The following is an 18148-nucleotide window of genomic DNA, read 5'->3' as shown; positions in this document are numbered from 1 at the left end:
GAAGTTCTCTATCCCAAGAATTTGGCGGGAACCCACTGACCACTCAAGCAATTGCTACTTCTGCATGGTGGACCCTAACAAACGTCGGACTGGCAAGAATGCTCCTGCTATCACCTTCCTTCATCAATCGCCCCGGTGCCACACTGCCATGAGCTCCCCGTACCCACTCCTCCTGAGAGAGAGCAGCCGTCTTTAGAAGAGAGCAGCAAGTCAGAGAGCGAGGAAGACGTTGTAGATCCAGATGATAATTTCAGAGGGGGAGCTGAGGAGAGAAACCCATACAACCCCAACCAAAAATACCTCAACGACCTGATCAGAGATCTTGGTCTCACCAAGTCCAATGCCGAGCTTTTGACGTCTAGGCTCAAGCAGTGGAACTTGTTGGATGAAAATGTGCAAGTCGCAGATCAGAGGAAGCGTCACTAACCTTTCTGTAGCTTTTTAACCCGTCAAGATGGGCTCTGCTTCTGCCACAATGTGACCAGTCTGTTCGAGGTAATGGGAATCGCCTGTAACCAGAATGAGTGGCGCCTCTTTAATGACAGCTCATCTAAGAGCCTCAAAGCCGTGCTGCAAAACAAGTCGGCCAACAACACAGTTAGACACTTGCCTGGCGGACCACGAATTTCAGAAGACTGCTAATTTTTTTCTTAGGTTTGTTGAATTCTAGTCTCTCATCTTCTTGTTGTATTTACCTCCGTGCAGTTTAACGCTCTCTATGTGTTGCGTTGATGTCACCCTATGTGCTCCCTCGCTATTTTTTTTTTACACCTGATGATAATCGCTTGTGTTACGGTCGAAACGTCGTGATTTATTTTAATATAATTTTACTGTATTTCTACATACGTGACTTTACCGAAAAAAACAATGAGTAATTTATGCAGTCACGAAAGCTTTAATTCTATATTAACCCACTTCTACGGGGACGCTACCTTTACAATTCTGTCCTAAACTTATTGCCCTGTGTTGTCTGTTCTTCGAAGTGCTTCAATGTGCTTCGTCTTTTGTTTTCTGTTTACCGTGGTTTGTGTTTGTCTCTATGCTTCCGTCTGCTTCCGCCCGCGCGCTTGCGCCCCTTGCTGTCCTCGGCCCCTCCCCCCACCTCTGCTGCGTATTTAAGCCTCTGTCTGTTCATCCCTCCGACCCTTTTTTGCTTCTCTGTCCGTCTTTCCTCTTCTTGCCGCTTGGTGTCCCTGTATATGTATTTCTGCTACCTTGTACCTCGTATTTGTTCACTCTGTCAATGCTGGTGTGTTCAACCCAGAGGATGAACACGAAATTTAGCAGTCTTCTGAAATTCGTGGTCCGCCAGGCAACTGTGTTGTTGGCCGACTGGTTTTGCATCACGTAATTTTTTCTTAAGTTTATTGAATTCTCGTCTCTCATCTTCTTGTTGTATTTACCTCCGTGCAGTTTAACGTTCTACATGTGTTGCGTTGATGTCACCCTATGTGCTCCCTCGCTATTTGTTTTTTACACCTGATGATGATCGCTTCTGTTGCGGTCGAAACGTCGTGATTTATTTTTAATATAATTTTATTGTATTTCTACATATGTGACTTTACCGAAAAAAACAATGAGTAATTTGTCAGAGCTGTAGATAAGGAGTTGGAAGCCTTCAAATACCTTCAAAACTTCTTTCCTCAGCTGTCTGAGGCAAAGGTGAAAGTCGGTGTCTTCGTTGGACCACAGATAAAGAAGATCCTGGAATGCAATTAATTTCCCAAGAAGCTCACGAGTAAGGAGAAAGCAGCTTGGAACTGCTTCGTCGCAGTGGTTCGTGGCTTCCTAGGCAATCACAAGGTCGAAAACTATGTGGAGCTGGTTGAGACTGGTGAAAAACTTCGGCACAATAGGCTGTTGGATGTCCCTCAAAGTCCATATCCTTGATGGTCATCTTTACAAATTCAAGGAGAGCATGGGAGCGTACTCAGAGGAACAAGGTGAGCGCTTCCACCAGGATATACTGGACTTTGAATGCCACTACCAAGGACAGTATAACGAGAACATGATGGGAGACGGCATTTGGGGGCTGATTCATGAAAGTGATTTACAGTATAATCGTCAATCTCGAAAAACTACTCACTTATACATCTTTGGTAGTAATTTTTGTATTTAGTATAAATACATGTTCATTTTTATTCATATGTTGTTTTTTTCTGACTTTATGTCAACGAAAAGACACAAATTCGCCAGTTTTCTAATTGAAAATAGGTACATTTCAAAATATCACTGTCCTGGTCACAAAAGCAAAGTTTGTGGGGAATAATAGACATATTCTACACTTTTTAAGCATAAGCAATTACGAAATAACACTTCCTTCCTAGGAACAAAAATTCTGTTACATGGTATAATCAGTCGCATTGACAAAGGTTTGGTAATAATTTATCAATGTAAAGTGAGGGAAAAAAAGTATTTCATCCTCTGCTGATTTTGTACGTTTGTCCACTGACAAAGAAATGATCAGTCTTTAATTTTAATGGTAGGTTTATTTAAACAGTGAGAGACAGAATAACAACAAAGATAATCCAGAAAAACGCATGTCAAAAATGTTATAAATTGATTTGCATTTTAATGAGGGAAATAAGTATTTGACCCCTCTGCAAATCATGACTTAGCACTTGGTGGCAAAACCCTTGTTGGCAATCACAGAGGTCAGGCATTTCTTGTAGTTGGCCACCAGGTTTGCACATATCTCAGGAAGCATTTTGTTCCACTCCTCTTTGCAGATCATCTCCAAGTCATTAAGGTTTGGAGGCTGATGTTTGGCAACTCGAAGCTTCAGCTCCCTTCACAGATTTTCAATGGGATTAAGGTCTGGAGACTGGCTAGGCCACTCCAGGACCTTCATGTGCTTCTTCTTGAGCCACTCCTTTTGTTGCCTTGGCCGTGTGTTTTGGGTCATTGTCACGCTGGAATACCCATCCACGGCCCATTTTCAATGTCCTGGCTGAGGGAAGGAGGTTCTCACCCAAGATTTGACGGTACATGGCCCCGTCCATCGTCCCTTTGATGCAGTGAAGTTGTCCTGTCCCCTTAGCAGAAAAACACCCCCAAAGCATAATGTTTCTATCTCCATGTTTGACGGTGAGGATGGTGTTCTTGGGGTCATAGGCAGCATTCCTCCTCCTCCAAACACGGCGAGTTGAGTTGATGCCAAAGCGCTCTATTTTGGTCTCATCTGACCACAACACTTTCACCTAGTTGTCCTCTGGATCATTCAGATGTTCATTGGCAAACTTCAGACGGGCATGTATATGTGCTTTCTTGAGCAGGGGGACCTTGCGGGCGCTGCAGGATTTCAGTCCTTCACGGCGTAGTGTGTTACCAATTGTTTTCTTGGTGACTATGGTCTCAGCTGCCTCATTGACAAGATCCTCGCGTGTAGTTCTGGGCTGATTCCTCACCATTCTCATGATCATTGCAACTCCACGAGGTGAGATCTTGCATGGAGCCCCAGGCCGAGGGAGATTGACAGTTCTTTTGTGTTTCTTTCATTTGCGAATAATCGCACCAACTGTTGTCACCTTCTCACCAAGCTGCTTAGCAATGGTCTTGTAGGCCATTCCAGACTTGTGTGGGTCTACAATCTTGTCCGTGACATCCTTGGAGAGCTCTTTGGTCTTGGCCATGGTGGGGAGTTTGGAATCTGATTGATTGCTTCTGTGGACAGGTGTCTTTTATACAGCTAACAAGCTGAGATTAGGAGCACTCCCTTTAAGAGTGTGCTCCTAATCTCAGCTCATTACCTGTATAAAAGACACCTGGGAGCCAGAAATCTTTCTGATTTAGAGGGGGTCAAATACTTATTTCCCTCATTAAAATGCGAGTCAATTGATAACATTTTTGACATGCGTTTTTTCTGGATTTTCTTGTTATTCTGTCTCTCACTGTTCAAATAAACCTATCATTAAAATTATAGACTGATCATTTCTTTGTCAGTGGGCAAACGTTCAAAATCAGCAGGGGATCAAATACTTTTTTCCCTCACTGTATTAATATCAAGTTAACACGTAGTAGGCTTTCTCGACCGATATTATCCATAATAGGGTTTTTGGGGGGCGTAAATATAAATGTGTCGTTAAACCCACCACCACCCGACACAGCCAATTAGTAAGGTTTGTCACGTAAACAAAGCATGCCAACATATTTATGTTGTTGTGAGTTACTCTCTATTGGGTGGTGGTGCGTTTAACGGCACATTTATATTTATGTGATCTCACCCAAAAAAACGCTCTCATGGGTATTAATATAAAAACTTGACAATCCTTTGTGAACCCTACAGGGTTGTGTTTAATTCCAGGCATAGTGATTACAAGAATTTTTAATTGTTTATTCCAGGCACAGTGATTACAATGATGTTGAAGAACACTATAAGCCCTAGGGAGGCAGTGACATTTAAACCTAAAATAATGTTCTTATCGCCGCCGTATAACCTGCTTATTCTGACTCCCGCTTTTCACGGTTATCACAATGCTGTGTAAAAAAATGTCAGACCCAAATGCTCTTTCTTTATTTTGTATTCCTCTGCGTTCTTGTGGATTATGTGTAACCTTCTGGGAGAGTGAAAGAGTGAGTAAGAGAGAAAAACAATGATAGAGATACATTCATCTTGGAAATAATGTTCAAGGCAATCCATACACTTGCACCTGCATGTTTATCTCATGCATAACCCACTCTCTGGGTTACGACCATATTGGAGTGGGCTCCCACTTCTCGGTTCCCTGCCAAGTCGTCTGGAGGGCGCCTGTCACAAGCAGGGGCCTTTTGTCAAACTCGCTCCAAACATTATGGAAGCATATTACATTGCAACTTGGGTCGTGCCCTTCTTGGTTTCAAAATATGGGCTCATTCAAAAAAGGATTAAGAAGGAAATAAATCGCGCTGCTTATGAACAAAAGGCGTGCGTGCGTGCAATAACTATTCGGATGCTGTCCGTGAGTAACTGTTTAGTCCCGTACGGTGACGTCTAAAGAACAGGGTTAATTATACGGAGATTTGGAGTTATTTTTCTAAAAGGCACGATGCATACATGTGATGGGGTTTTTTTGTAAATAAAAGAAAATTTTCATACGTGTGATGCACCACATTGGAATGAGTCACTTGTGACAGTGGTTATTCTATTTTTAATTAACAGCCCTTTGATAAGACTATGTAAAACATTTTTTGTTCCTGGGTAGTAAGTGTTATTTCGTGATTGCTTATGCCTAAAAAGTATAGAAAATGGCTGTTATTCCCCGCAAACTTTGCTTTTGTGACCAGGACAGTGATATTTTGAAATTTACCTATTTTCAATGAGAAAACGGGCGAATTTGTGTCTTTTCGTTGACATAAAGTCAGAAAAAAACAACATGAATAAAAATGAACATGTATTTATACTAAAGTAATACAAAAATTACGACAAAAGATTTAGAAGTGAGTAGTTTTTTAGATTTACGATTATGCTGTAAATCACTTTCACGAATCAGCCCCCAAATGTAGTCTCCCATCATGTTCTCGTTATACTGTCCTTGGTAGCGGCATTCAAAGTCCAGTATATCCTAGTGGAAGCGCTCGCCTTACTCCGAGTATGCTCCCATGCTCTGAATTTATAAAGATGAGCATCAAGGATATGGACTTTGAGGGACATCCTACAGCCCATTGTGTCGTAGTTCTTCACCAGAGTTTCAACCCGCTCCACATATAAGAATAGGTTTGCCCCTTTTTTCAGGCAACAAAATAGGTGTTAACATGTTAAAACACCAAACTTAAACCTTTTGCAAAGAGTCATGTCTGGATTAACCACAGATACTTGTGGTAAAACTACAAACAAAAAACATGCTCTGACAGTATATGCAAGACAATGCATATATGCAAGACAAAGCATATACTCTCAGAGCAAGTTTTTTTTTGTATTTTCACCACAAGTATCTGTGGTTAATGCAGACATGATTCCTTGCAAAAGGTTTCAGTTTGGTGTTTTAACATCTTAACACAGCTGTTTTGTTGCCAGAAAAAAGGGGAAAACCGATTATTATATTTTGATACTGGCAAAGGAGGTCCCATGATGGAGCTCCACATAGTTTTCGACTTTGTGATTGCCAAGGAAGCCACGAACCACTGCGACAAAGTTGTTCCAAGCTGCTTTCTTTTTACTCGTGAGCGTCTTGGGGAATTCATTGCACTTCAGGATCTTCTTTTTCTGTGGTCCGATGAAGACACCAGCTTTGACCTTTGCCTCAGACAGCTTAGGGAAGAAGTCTTGAAGGTACTTGAAGGATGCCGACTCCTTATCTACAGCTCTGACAAATTGCTTCATAAGGCCCAATTTGATGTGCAGTGGTGGCATCACCACCTTCCGGGGTCCACCAGTGGCTCCTACTTGACGTTGTTTCTCTACAAAGAGAACTCAGTCCGCTGTGGCCAGTCCCGCCTGTGGTAGTGCGCCTTGGTGTCCCTGCTGTCCCAAAGGCAAAGATAGCAGGGAAACTTGGTAAAACCGCCTTGGAGACCCATCAGGAATGTCACCATTTTGAAGTCTCCGATGACCTCCCAGCCGTACTCATCATACTTCACGGCATCCAGCAAGGTCTTGATGCTGTTGTAATCCTCTTTGAGGTGCACCGAGTGAGCCAGGGGAAGAGACGGGTACTTGTAACCATTATGGAGCAGCACAGCTTTGAGGCTCCTGGATGAGCTGTCAATGAAGAGGCGCCACTCATTCTGGTTACAGGCGTTTTCTGTTACCTCGAACAGACTGGTCATATTGTGGCAGAAGCAGAGCCCATCTTGACGGGTGAAAAAGCTGCAGAAAGGTTGGTGACGCTTCCTCTGATCTGCGACTTGCACACTTTCATCCAACAAGTTCCACTGCTTGAGCCTAGATGTCAAAAGCTCAGCATTGGACTTGATGAGACCAATATCTCTGATCAAGTCTTTGAGGTCTTTTTGGTTGGGGTAGTATGGGGTTCTCTCCTCAGCTCCACTTCTGAAATTGTCATCTGGGTCTACAACATCTTCCTCGCTCTCTGACTTGCTGCTCTCTTCTAAAGACGGCTGCTCTGTCTCCGGGGGAGTGGGTATGGGGAGCTCATGTCAGTGTGGCACCGAGGCGATGGATGAAGGAAGGTCCGGATACGTGATAGCAGGTGCATTCTTGCCAGTCCAACGTTTGGAAGGGTCCACCATGCAAAAGTAGCAGTTACTTGAGTGGTCAGTGGGTTCCCGCCAAATTATTGGGATAGCGAACTTCATGGCTCTCTTTTCCCCTCTGTACCATCCTACAAAAATACATGTATTTCACCCATGGCTAATGTGTAAGATATTCTAGCAACATATTTTTCATATATCATATATTTTTTCAACAACATTGAAAATTGTAAAACATTTAAAAATAAAAAACTTTAACCATTTTTTTTTTTACAAATTTAATAACATCAAATTCCGAGCAACAATTGTCCATCTTACCTTCAGGAGTTGTTTTGCATTGCTCGCAGGTGAAATTAGGTGCCGAGGGTTTGTCTTGATCCCCGACAGGCATGCCGAAATATACCTTGTAGGCCTCACACATCTGAGCAGATGCTTCCACAGAGTACTTTTTCGCTCTTGCTAAATTGGCTGCAGACAGCAAAATGCGTCTGCCGGATGCTTGTAGCCTCTTGATGCCATCTCAGAAAAATGCAGATATGTATCCAATTAGGCAGCTGGAACTAAACTGAACTGGTGGGCTTAATGCTCCATATTTATACTACTATTTATATTACTGGAAAGTTAGAATGTTCTAGAAGTTACTCCAAGTTTATTCAGCACTGAATATATCCGGAATGTTCTGGAAAATAGGTAAATTGCTAAAAGCAAAGTTTGTGGGGAATAATATCAATTTTTTGTACTTTTATGCATTAGCAGTTAAGAAATAACACTTACTACCCAGGAACAAAAAAATTGTCACACCAGTGTAATCCACTGCTGGATTAAATGCACCACCATTATTTTCAGTCACGGGAGCTGTTTGGGCCACAATTCGCAAACGCTCGTAAGTGTAGGTTGGTGAAGGGGAGAGGTGACCAACTGATTCGATATCACTCTCCCCTGATTTTCGCCACGGTTTTCTGAATTCAACTCGCATCAATTATGTTAATTTCATTGTGCTAACCATCCCACCTACAGCTCTCCATCCACTTATATACAGGGTGCTTAGAATTTTTAAAACGAAAATGAGACTATCGTTTTAATGGGAAACGAACGGATAATACACTGTAACATTATAACAAATGTATGTTAATATTTCGATTTAAAGCTTTCGTGACAGCAAGGAGTAATCTTCTATTGAAGAATATATTGAGTACATTTATTATATTGATGTAATTTAGAATTAGGTTTTTCACATCGGTTTACTGTATGACAGTTGAATTGTTGCAGCCCCCTTTGGCGTCCATATACAAGGTGCCTCTGTGGATGTGTAGGCTTTGACTTTAACATCTATTTCTGTGACCAGTCACAAGCTAATCCCTTAGTTATTTCAATGCTAAATTACTAGTTGCCTCTGTGGATGTGTAGGTTTTGACTTTAACATAGCCATTTCCGTGACCAGTCACAAGCTAATCCCTCAGCTATTTGATATGCAAACCCCCTTTTGTCAAGGGCCTTACTTCTCCCAACCAGCTTAAAGTCGCTACGAATCTTAACAGCGTTCATTGAAGCTCTGTGGATGTGTAGGCCTTTACTTTAACATCTATTTCTGTGACCAGTCACAAGCTAATCCCTAAGCTATTTCAATGCTAAATTACTAGTTGCCTCTGTGGATGTGTAGGTTTTGACTTTAGCATAGCCATTTCCGTGACCAGTCACAAGCTAACCCCTCAGCTATTTGATATGTAAACCCCCTTTGTCAAGGTGCCTCACTTCTCCCAACCAGCTTAAAGTCGCTACGAATCTTAACAGCATTCATTGAAGCTCTGTGGATGTGTAGGCCTTTACTTTAACATCTATTTCTGTGACCAGTCACAAGCTAATCCCTAAGCTATTTCAATGCTAAATTACTAGTTGCCTCTGTGGATGTGTAGGTTTTGACTTTAGCATAGCCATTTCCGTGACCAGTCACAAGCTAACCCCTCAGCTATTTGATATGTAAACCCCCTTTGTCAAGGTGCCTCACTTCTCCCAACCAGCTTAAAGTCGCTACGAATCTTAACAGCATTCATTGAAGCTCTGTGGATGTGTAAGCCTTTACTTTAACATCTATTTTTGTGACCAGTCACAAGCTAATCCCTTAGCTATTTCAATGCTAAATTATTAATTGCCTCTGTGGATGTGTAGGTTTTGACTTTAACATAGCCATTTTTGTGGCCAGTCACAAGCTAATCCCTTAGCTATTTCACTGCTAAATTACTAGTTGCCTCTATGGATGTGTAGGTTTTGACTTTAACATAGCCATTTCTGTGACCAGTTACAAGCTAATCCCTCAGCTATTTGATATGTAAACCCCCTTTGTCAAGGTACCTCACTTCTCCCAACCAGCTTAAAAGTCGCTACGAATCTTAACATCGTTCATTGAAGCTCTGTCGTCCCGACAGGTCTGTTCCTTTCACCTGAAGACGGCTGCTTGCGTTGTGGCCGAAACGTCGTGAGAATTTCTTCGTGTTATTGTATTATGTTATTCTCATTCTACGTGACTTTACCGAAAGAACCAAAGAAGATGTATGTTAATAGCTTCAAAAAGTCAGTCTCCACTTGTTCACCATCATTGTCAACACGTTTCTGGAATATTCTCCAGGTGGACTCCAGAGTCTAGAGGCACATTTCTTGTGGTATTGTTGCAAATTATCGAAAGTGTTCACTTTTTTTAAGCACACTGTATTATTATTGTTGACTTAAAGCTTTCGTTACTGCAGGAATTCATATTCTTTGGGTCTTTCGGTAAAGTCACGTAGATAGGCTCAAAGGCAATAACAAAAAATAACAAAAAAAACCTACGACATTTCCATCGCAACACAAGCGTTCGTCTTCCTGATGATGAAAGCTTGTGTTGCGATCCAAACGTCATAGGTTTATTTTTTCTTTTCTTTGAACTTATCTACGTAACTTTACCGAAAGACCCAAATAATATAATTGTTGTTGAACTTTACGGATTTTAACTGAACAGTTATAAATGTTATTTTTTTTGTTTTCCACATATAGGGTAGGATGTTCATGTTCACGTGTGTGCGTGTCTGCGACATGGGAGTATAATTGAGAACACATTGGGGAATAACGACCGCGGTCATTGAAACGTAGGTCGTCGGGTGGAGTCGGGACGATGAGTCAGCGAAAAGTAAACAAAGTGCATTACCGAGGTCGGGTGAGGAATCGAGGGTTATAAATAGACACTGTTGAAAGGCCGTGGAGAAAGTGAGCCAAGCTAGCCTGAGTCAGCCCGAGCGGAGTCTGTGATGTGGGAGTTGAGAAAGAGTTATCCTCCCGTAGTCAGCACAAACCCTCCCGCGTTGTTTTGTGTTGTGTTGCGTTGCGAACAGACCCAAACGCATTGCCCTTGGCTTGTAAATTGAACTTCGTTTTTTATCTTTGTCCCAGCTGACAGTGGCGAGCCAAAACGAGTCGTGATCATCCGGAACCGAGCAACTGAATGTCACTGGAAAGCGAGCGCGCACGCGCGTCTGTCCGAGCATACGGACACGCGCGCCGCAATGCATGGGGAGAGGTGGCGGAAGCTGTGCTACGAACTCGGTGACCCCGGGGTTCGATTCCCACTCACAGCCACCAATGCCAGTGATAGCGATTACACTATATAACACAATTTTTGTTACATGTTATTTCGTAGTTGCTTATGTCTAAAAAGCATAGAAAATGGCTAGTATTCCCAACAAACTTTGCTTTTGTGACTAGGACAGTGATATTTTGAAGTGTACCTATTTGAAATGAGAAAACGGGCGAATTTGTGTCTTTTCGTTCACATAAAGTCAGAAAAAAACAACATGAATAATAATTGACATGTATTTATACAAGAGTAATACAAAATTACTACAAGAGATTTATAAGTGAGTAGTTTTTCGAGATTGACGATTATACTGTAAATCACTTTCACGAATCAGCCCCCAAGTGCCATCTCCCATCATGTTCTCGTTATATTGTCCTTAGTAGCGGCGTTCAACGTCCAGTATATCCTGGTGGAAGCGCTCGCCTTGCTCCTCCGAGTACGCTCCTATGCTCTGAATTTATCAAGATGAGCATCAAGGATATGGACTTTGAGGGACATCCTACAGCCCATTGTGCCGAAGTTCTTCAACAGAGTCTCAGCCAGCTTCACGTAGTTTTCGACCTTGTGATTGCCCAGGAAGCCACGAACCACTGCGACAAAGCTGTTCCAAGCCGCTTTCCCCTTACTAGTGAGCTTCTTGGGGAATTAATTGCATTCTAGGATCTTCTTTATCTGTGGTCCGACGAAGACACCGGCTTTGACCCAGACAGCTTCGGGAAGAAGTCTTGAAGGTACTTGAAGGCTGCCAACTCCTTATCTACAGCTCTGACAAATTGTTACATAAGGCCCAATTTTATGTGCAGTGGTGGCATTAGCACTTTCTGGGGGTCTACCAATGGCTCCCACTTGACGTTGTTCTTCCCCACAGAGAACTCGGTCCGCTGTGGCCAGTCCCGCCTGTTGTAGTGCGCCTTGGTGTCCAAATCTTTCGTAGTATTTTTTTGTATTACTATAGTATAAATACATGTTAATTTTGATGAATATGTTTTTTTACTTTGTGAACGATAAGACACAAATTCGCCCATTTTCTCATTGAAAATAAGTAAATTTCAAAATAGCACTGTTCAAATAAGCAATTAGGAAATAACGCTTACTACCCAGGAACAAATAAAATGTTTGTTACACAGTGTTATCTGAACCGGTCATGGGCCTCCCCTAGGTTGACTGAGTCTCAAAATGAGTACCTTGTGCGGTGTGTAAAAACATCGTCTCTTGGGGAGGCAAAGGCTGGCGTGGTGCCGGCCACCCACTCCCTCGTGTACCGTTCCGGCCTTCATGGGTGCTACTCGCTAACAGCACTTGCCACTACAGTATGTTAAGGTGATTCGGGGGATCTGGGTCTTTGTACAAGTTTGGGTGTTTTTGGCGTCCCATTTGAGATTTTTTTCGGTTAAAATGAATCCTGACTTTGGAGGCCGTCTTTGACACTTCACATGTAGTGAAACGTCTTCCGTACGGCTGATGTGGATGCAAAGACAACGACTACAATTCTACATTCAGTTGGTCTCCTCCTCCTCCTCCTCCCTCCTCCTTCTTTTTCCTTAAGACTCCAGGTCCCTGTAGGAAATGCATTTACTCTTTACAATAGCCATAACTTCAACAGCCACGTGACAAATTATAGTGTTCCTGCTTTGGCAGTGGTGCACAAGCGCATGTTAAAAACAAAAACATGCACGTCATATGAAGAAGGGCCTATCCCGAAACGTCGCCGATTAAATATAGGCATCCTTCAAATCCGCGTTATCGAGGAATATGAGTTTTTGTTCATTACACGTGGCAGCTCCGTTCTATCTTCCCTTAACGCCAAACTCTCCGTGTTTTAATTGCCGAGAACGAATGAATAGTAATTTAATATAACATTGCATATATTATATTTTACCGTACGCTCGGGGCCGGCGTTAGTGGAGGTACCAGAGTGGGCCATTGCACCACCAGATGCCACTTTTTGTACATTACTCCCAAGGTGGCGAAATGTTAACTACCTTGCCTGGTATACAGGAGGTCGTGGGCTCGATCACGACCCTGATGCCTGTTGTATATTTGGAGTTTGATTGTATCTCTCTCTGGATTTTTCTCTGGGTCCTCTGATTCCCCCCCCCCCACGTTTATAAAAATGCGTTTAGAGTATTTGGCTGGTATACATTTCCACGCGATAAGCCACATTCTTGAGCTATCATTTGTGATAGCCAGGTGGCTTCTGAAAAAGAGCTACAGAGTTCAGTGGGGTCTTACCTGGTAAAATAAAAATAGTTTTTTGTTTATGTTTACGCTGCTTAGCAGTGTGTTTCACTCTAACGGTGTCTCCCCGACACATACAGCCCTCCCGCCACGCTCCCATCCGAGAGGAGCTGGAGCCGCACTCGCTCGCAATCTTGCGCGATGAAGCATCCCCTTTGTCAACGGGCAACATGCTCGACCAGAATACGTCGTTTGATCACCGCGTGCAAAATATAGTCGGGTTCTGCAATTTTCATATCAGGGCTCTACGACACATTCTGCCACTATTGAGTCGTGACATAGCCAACAGGGTGGCATGTAGCATGGTATTAATAAGGCTCAATAATTGCAACTCGCTATTCTATGGGACGTCTGGCAAAAACATTACCAAGTTCCAGTGTGTGCAGCATTCTTTGGCACGTGTCGTGACGACTACTACAAGATCTGACCATGTCCGTATATCACGTCGGCTTTCGCGACCAATATCATCCAAAGTACAGGTGTTTTGGGTTAGATCGCGTAAATATAAATGTGTCATTAAACCCGCCACCACCCTACACAGCCAATTAGTGAGGTTTGTCACGTAAACAGAACATGCCAATTCGTTACTTGTACAGCACACTGGTGTATTGGAGAGCAAATCCACAACATTTACAATCTGTGTACGACGTTTTGCCAGCAATTACAACTAGCTTCATCAGGCGACAGCCAAATCTGGCAGCCAAATCTTGTTGTCGCCTGATGAAGCTAGTTAAACGAAATAGAAAGTAACTTTAACTCCAGTGTTTCTACATTGTTCATCCAGGCGTAGGCCCTCCGAGTCACAACCATCAACGCACAGTTGCTGGCTGCCCCGTGGGCCCTCAGCATGAGACAAAGAAACATGCATTTAGAATAATAATATAATAATTATATCTATAAATAGCGCATTTTACCAAGGATCTCAAAGCTCTGTACAAGACACAGCCCCCGTTCCGGAGTCTGGGAGAGCGTCGTTCCAGAGTCTGGGAGGGTGTCGTTCCAGACTCTGGGGGCGAAAAGACAAAAAGCTGCACTGCCCACAGACCGATCGAATCGTCGATCTGGGAATGCAAGAGGGGATCCACATTTCGACATCGTAGAGACCTTGAGATACTCTAATGTCCTGGGGCTCTCGTGCAGCCTGGGCATTTTCCTGTTGGATAAGAACTTCCGCAATCACAATGTACTAATGTTTTTGACGAATTCACGCACACTGAATATCTTCTGCACCTGTGTGTAATTTTAAAAAAAGAAAAAGTCATCAAAAGTTTAGAAGATACAGAAGGCATTAATCTGTGGGGTGCTTATTACACTAACATTATGAAGGTTACTCAAGCGTCACGCAAAGTGGGTCATGCAATTTGTTCACGTTGCAAAAGGGACACTACCAATGAGCCAAGAGAGAGCGGTGATGACTGCAACAGAGATTTGGAATCAGGTTTGTGTGGCGGTGAGATTACTACTCAACCGTAGAGGATACGAGATCCATTAAAAATTCATTAATCAAAGTCATTACGCCGGCAAACGTGCGCATTTGAATATGACAACTGCGCTGGAGTGAATAGGGCGAATTCAACCCCGATGAAGCCTGGAGAGCTGAATGGAGTTCAAAAGAACTCGCAAACATACACCTTGTGAAAGACCCAACGCAGAAGATCCATGGGTTTGATCTTCCACGAAGCTCATGGTCAACATTAAATCGCATCCACGCAAACCGTGGCAAATGAGATAGCTGATGCACAAATGTAAAATTAAAACTCTCCAGTGTGCGACTGTGGTCATCCAGAACAGACTGTACAAAATATAACGACGCAATGCCCAAGTTTGGATTTTATCTCCGTGGTCGTGTGGATTTTTCTCCGTGTCTTCTGGTTTTTTCCTTCCACATTTATTTGTCTACAACTACAAATTTCCACATGATAAGCCAACAAACCGTACAACTTTTAACGATGCAACGCCCAATCCAGAAATACGAAGGAGACATCGCAGCCATTGCACTCCGCGCTGTTCCTGACGCGCTTATTTGATCTTGACCACCTGAATGTGAAATTGTAGTTGTTGCTCTGCATCTACATCAGCAGCCATATGGAAGAAGAAGAAGTTTCGCTATATGTGAAGTGTCAAGGCGGACCGCCAAATTCAGGATTTCATTTTAACAACAGCAAAAAAGATCCAAGGCGAGACCAAAAACAAAAACAGCCACACTTGTACAAAGACAAATATCCCCCGTGTAGCCCTAACATGCTGTTGTGGCAAGTGCTGTTTGTGGCAAGTGCTGTTAGTAGCAAGTACCACCTATGAAACTGGAACGGTACATGAGGGGGTGGGTGCCCAGGACCACGCCAGACCGCCTTTATCTCCTCCGGTGGCGATGTTTTTACACACCGCACACCAGGAACTCATTTTGAGGCTGAGTCGACCTAGGGGAGGCACATGACCAGTTCACATAATCTCCTATCACTGGTGGCCGCGAGCGGGAATCGAAGCCGGGTCGCCGAAGAAGAACCAAGCGCGATTCATTCAATCAGTTTCATCGCACCTTCGCTGCTGCTGCTGCATGCGCTGGGAAGTGTCACGGAGAGCCACAATGGATGCCCCGGCGCCTTACACACTGCACACACCGTGGACGTGCTGTTCAGGCGAAAATAAAAAAAAATAACGGATCCAATTTCACCATGAAAGGTGTTAAAAACCGCAGATATTAATGGCAAGATTATCACAGGACCTTTTTGCCAGTATAAAAGTATGAAAAATAAGATGTTTTACCCTTTCTGGCAATAAAACAGGTGTTAAGATGTTAAAATACCAAATAGATACCTTGTGCAAAGAATCAAGTCTACATTAACCACACGTACTTATGGTGAACATGCATACAGACATGCGCGGATAATACATGCATTGTCTTTGAAACTGATTGGCCTACACCAGAGACAGCCTTCTTTATGGCCTATAGTCTCACCACCAGTGTCAGACCAGAGAACGCCACAAGGCGAACAGTACAAAGACTGCCACTATCAGAGCATTTATAGCTCGGTATGAGTAAAACAGGAGGTGTTAATATGTTGAAACACCAAATAGATGCATTTTTCAAGGAATCAAGTCTGCATTAACCACAAACAGTACTTGCGGTGAACATGCAAATAAGCAAACATGGCTCTGATGTTTCTATTTAAAGCTTTCGTGACTGCAGGGATTCATATTCTTGGTTCTTTCGGTAAAGTCACGTAGAAGGGAAAAAAAATAATGAAATTGTATTAAGTTTTATTTTTATTATTTTATTATTTCCCTTCTTCGTGACTTTACCGAAAGAACCAAGAAGATGGCTCTGATGGTTTGCGGTGTATGAGAACTTCTGTAACTCGTGAAACTAAGATGGCCCAGGAAGTGATACAACCGGTTTTGTTTGATTTGATAACGGAGGGAGAAAAATAGGAACGTCGACGATGTGGCTCTGACAAAACGCAGAAATAACTCCAGCGAAAGGTCACGGGCAGTAGAGAAAATGAATCGGGGCCATATGACTGGGGGAGCGAGGGGTTAGGGAGACATTGCGGATGGTGGAGCACGTTAGCCCCCACGTGACGTTCGGAAACAGGTTGCATTCTGGATGTGTCCACAGGTGAGAACAACTCAAGGGGACCGGGATGAAGAGTTCTTCTCGTGGACGACAGTGACGGCCTGGGCCAACAAAATGCCGAAAGCAGCAATACACCGTACGAACGAATTCAAGAGACTGAGCAAAAAAAATGTACGCGAGCAAAAACAAACTGCGTTATAAGAGAATTGAAAAGGGTGCACAGACATAATCAGCCATGCATAAAATAAATGCGCAATATTCTTATTATTTAGCGAATGCTTTTACACGTGGCTTTTACACAGTTAGAGCACCAGATACACAATCATAAATATATAAACAATTCCACAGGTTTGGAAATGTTATATATAAGTGTGAGTGGGCTTAAGTCCCACCCCGGCACGCCCTGACGGGACTTCACATTCACAGCCCGAGACGGTGTTTCTGTGCGGCCACGGTCTCCTGCTCCCCGCATACTGCGCAGCGGCAATGACGTCTATCCGAATTGCAAATGATCGAGATGTGAGCCCGTTGGGTGACTCGCGCTCCACGCTAGGAGTGCGACGGTGGTCGTGGAGGTGCACAACGGAGAGAGATTCTCCCCAGGGGTATCCCCCCTCCTCCACCCCAGGATGAGTGTCAGCGGAGCGACACTCACGTGGGGATCTCGTACAGTGCCAGCTAGCGAGGTTAAATCGCACGATAGCATATGCCATTGACGTCCTCGTGGCAATGTTGTTGCTTAGAATGCTGTATCACCGCCTTAAAAGCAATAATAAGGTGCCGTTCATAAATGACGTCACGCACCTAGGGGGAGGGTGTCAGACATTTGTGACGATGTGTGACGACGGGGGGGGGGGGGGGTGAGAAATGTGACGTCACATTAAAATGCGCAACTTTAAATATAGACAACACGTTCTACTTAATTAAATAGACTTTTTAATATATGTTTTCTCCTACAACATCAGAGTGCAGCGCCACATTAAATACGCATTACAATGACAATAGTTTAAAGCGATTTGATGCATGTTTTATTTTTTTTTGGGGGGGGGGGAAAGCTTTGTGACGTCATATCTGAGGGGGGGGTATGACTTTTTGTGACGCCGTGTGACTAAGGGGGGGGGGTCAAAAATCGTCTAAAATCGCGTGACGTCATTTATGGACGGCCCCTAAGGATGCCGTGGTGGCGAGATGTTATCTCCCTTGCCTGGTATGCAGGAGGTCGTGTGGTTCGATCCCGACCCTCACGCCTGTTATGTATTTGGACGTACAGTGAGGGAAAAAAATATTTGATCCCTTGCTGATTTTGTACGTTTGGCCACTGACAAAGAAATGATCAGTCTATTATTTTAATGGTAGGTTTATTTGAACAGTGAGAGACAGGATAACAACAAAAAAATCCAGAAAAACGCATGTCAAAAATGTTATAAATTGATTTGCATTTTAATGAGGGAAATCAGTATTTGACCCCTCTGCGAAACATGACTTAGTACTTGGTGGCAAAACCCTTGTTGGCAATCACAGAGGTCAGACGTTTCTTGTAGTTGGCCACCAGGTTTGCACACATCTCAGGAGAGATTTTGTCCCACTCCTTTTTGCAGATC

The sequence above is a fragment of the Petromyzon marinus genome, chromosome 26 (assembly GCF_048934315.1).
Source record: "Petromyzon marinus isolate PM22_M1 ecotype Great Lakes invasive population chromosome 26, UKy_Petmar_22M1.pri1.0, whole genome shotgun sequence".
NCBI classification, from domain to species: domain Eukaryota; kingdom Metazoa; phylum Chordata; class Hyperoartia; order Petromyzontiformes; family Petromyzontidae; genus Petromyzon; species Petromyzon marinus.
The sequence above is the reverse complement of the archived record's forward strand: the minus strand, read 5'-3'. Positions refer to the sequence as shown.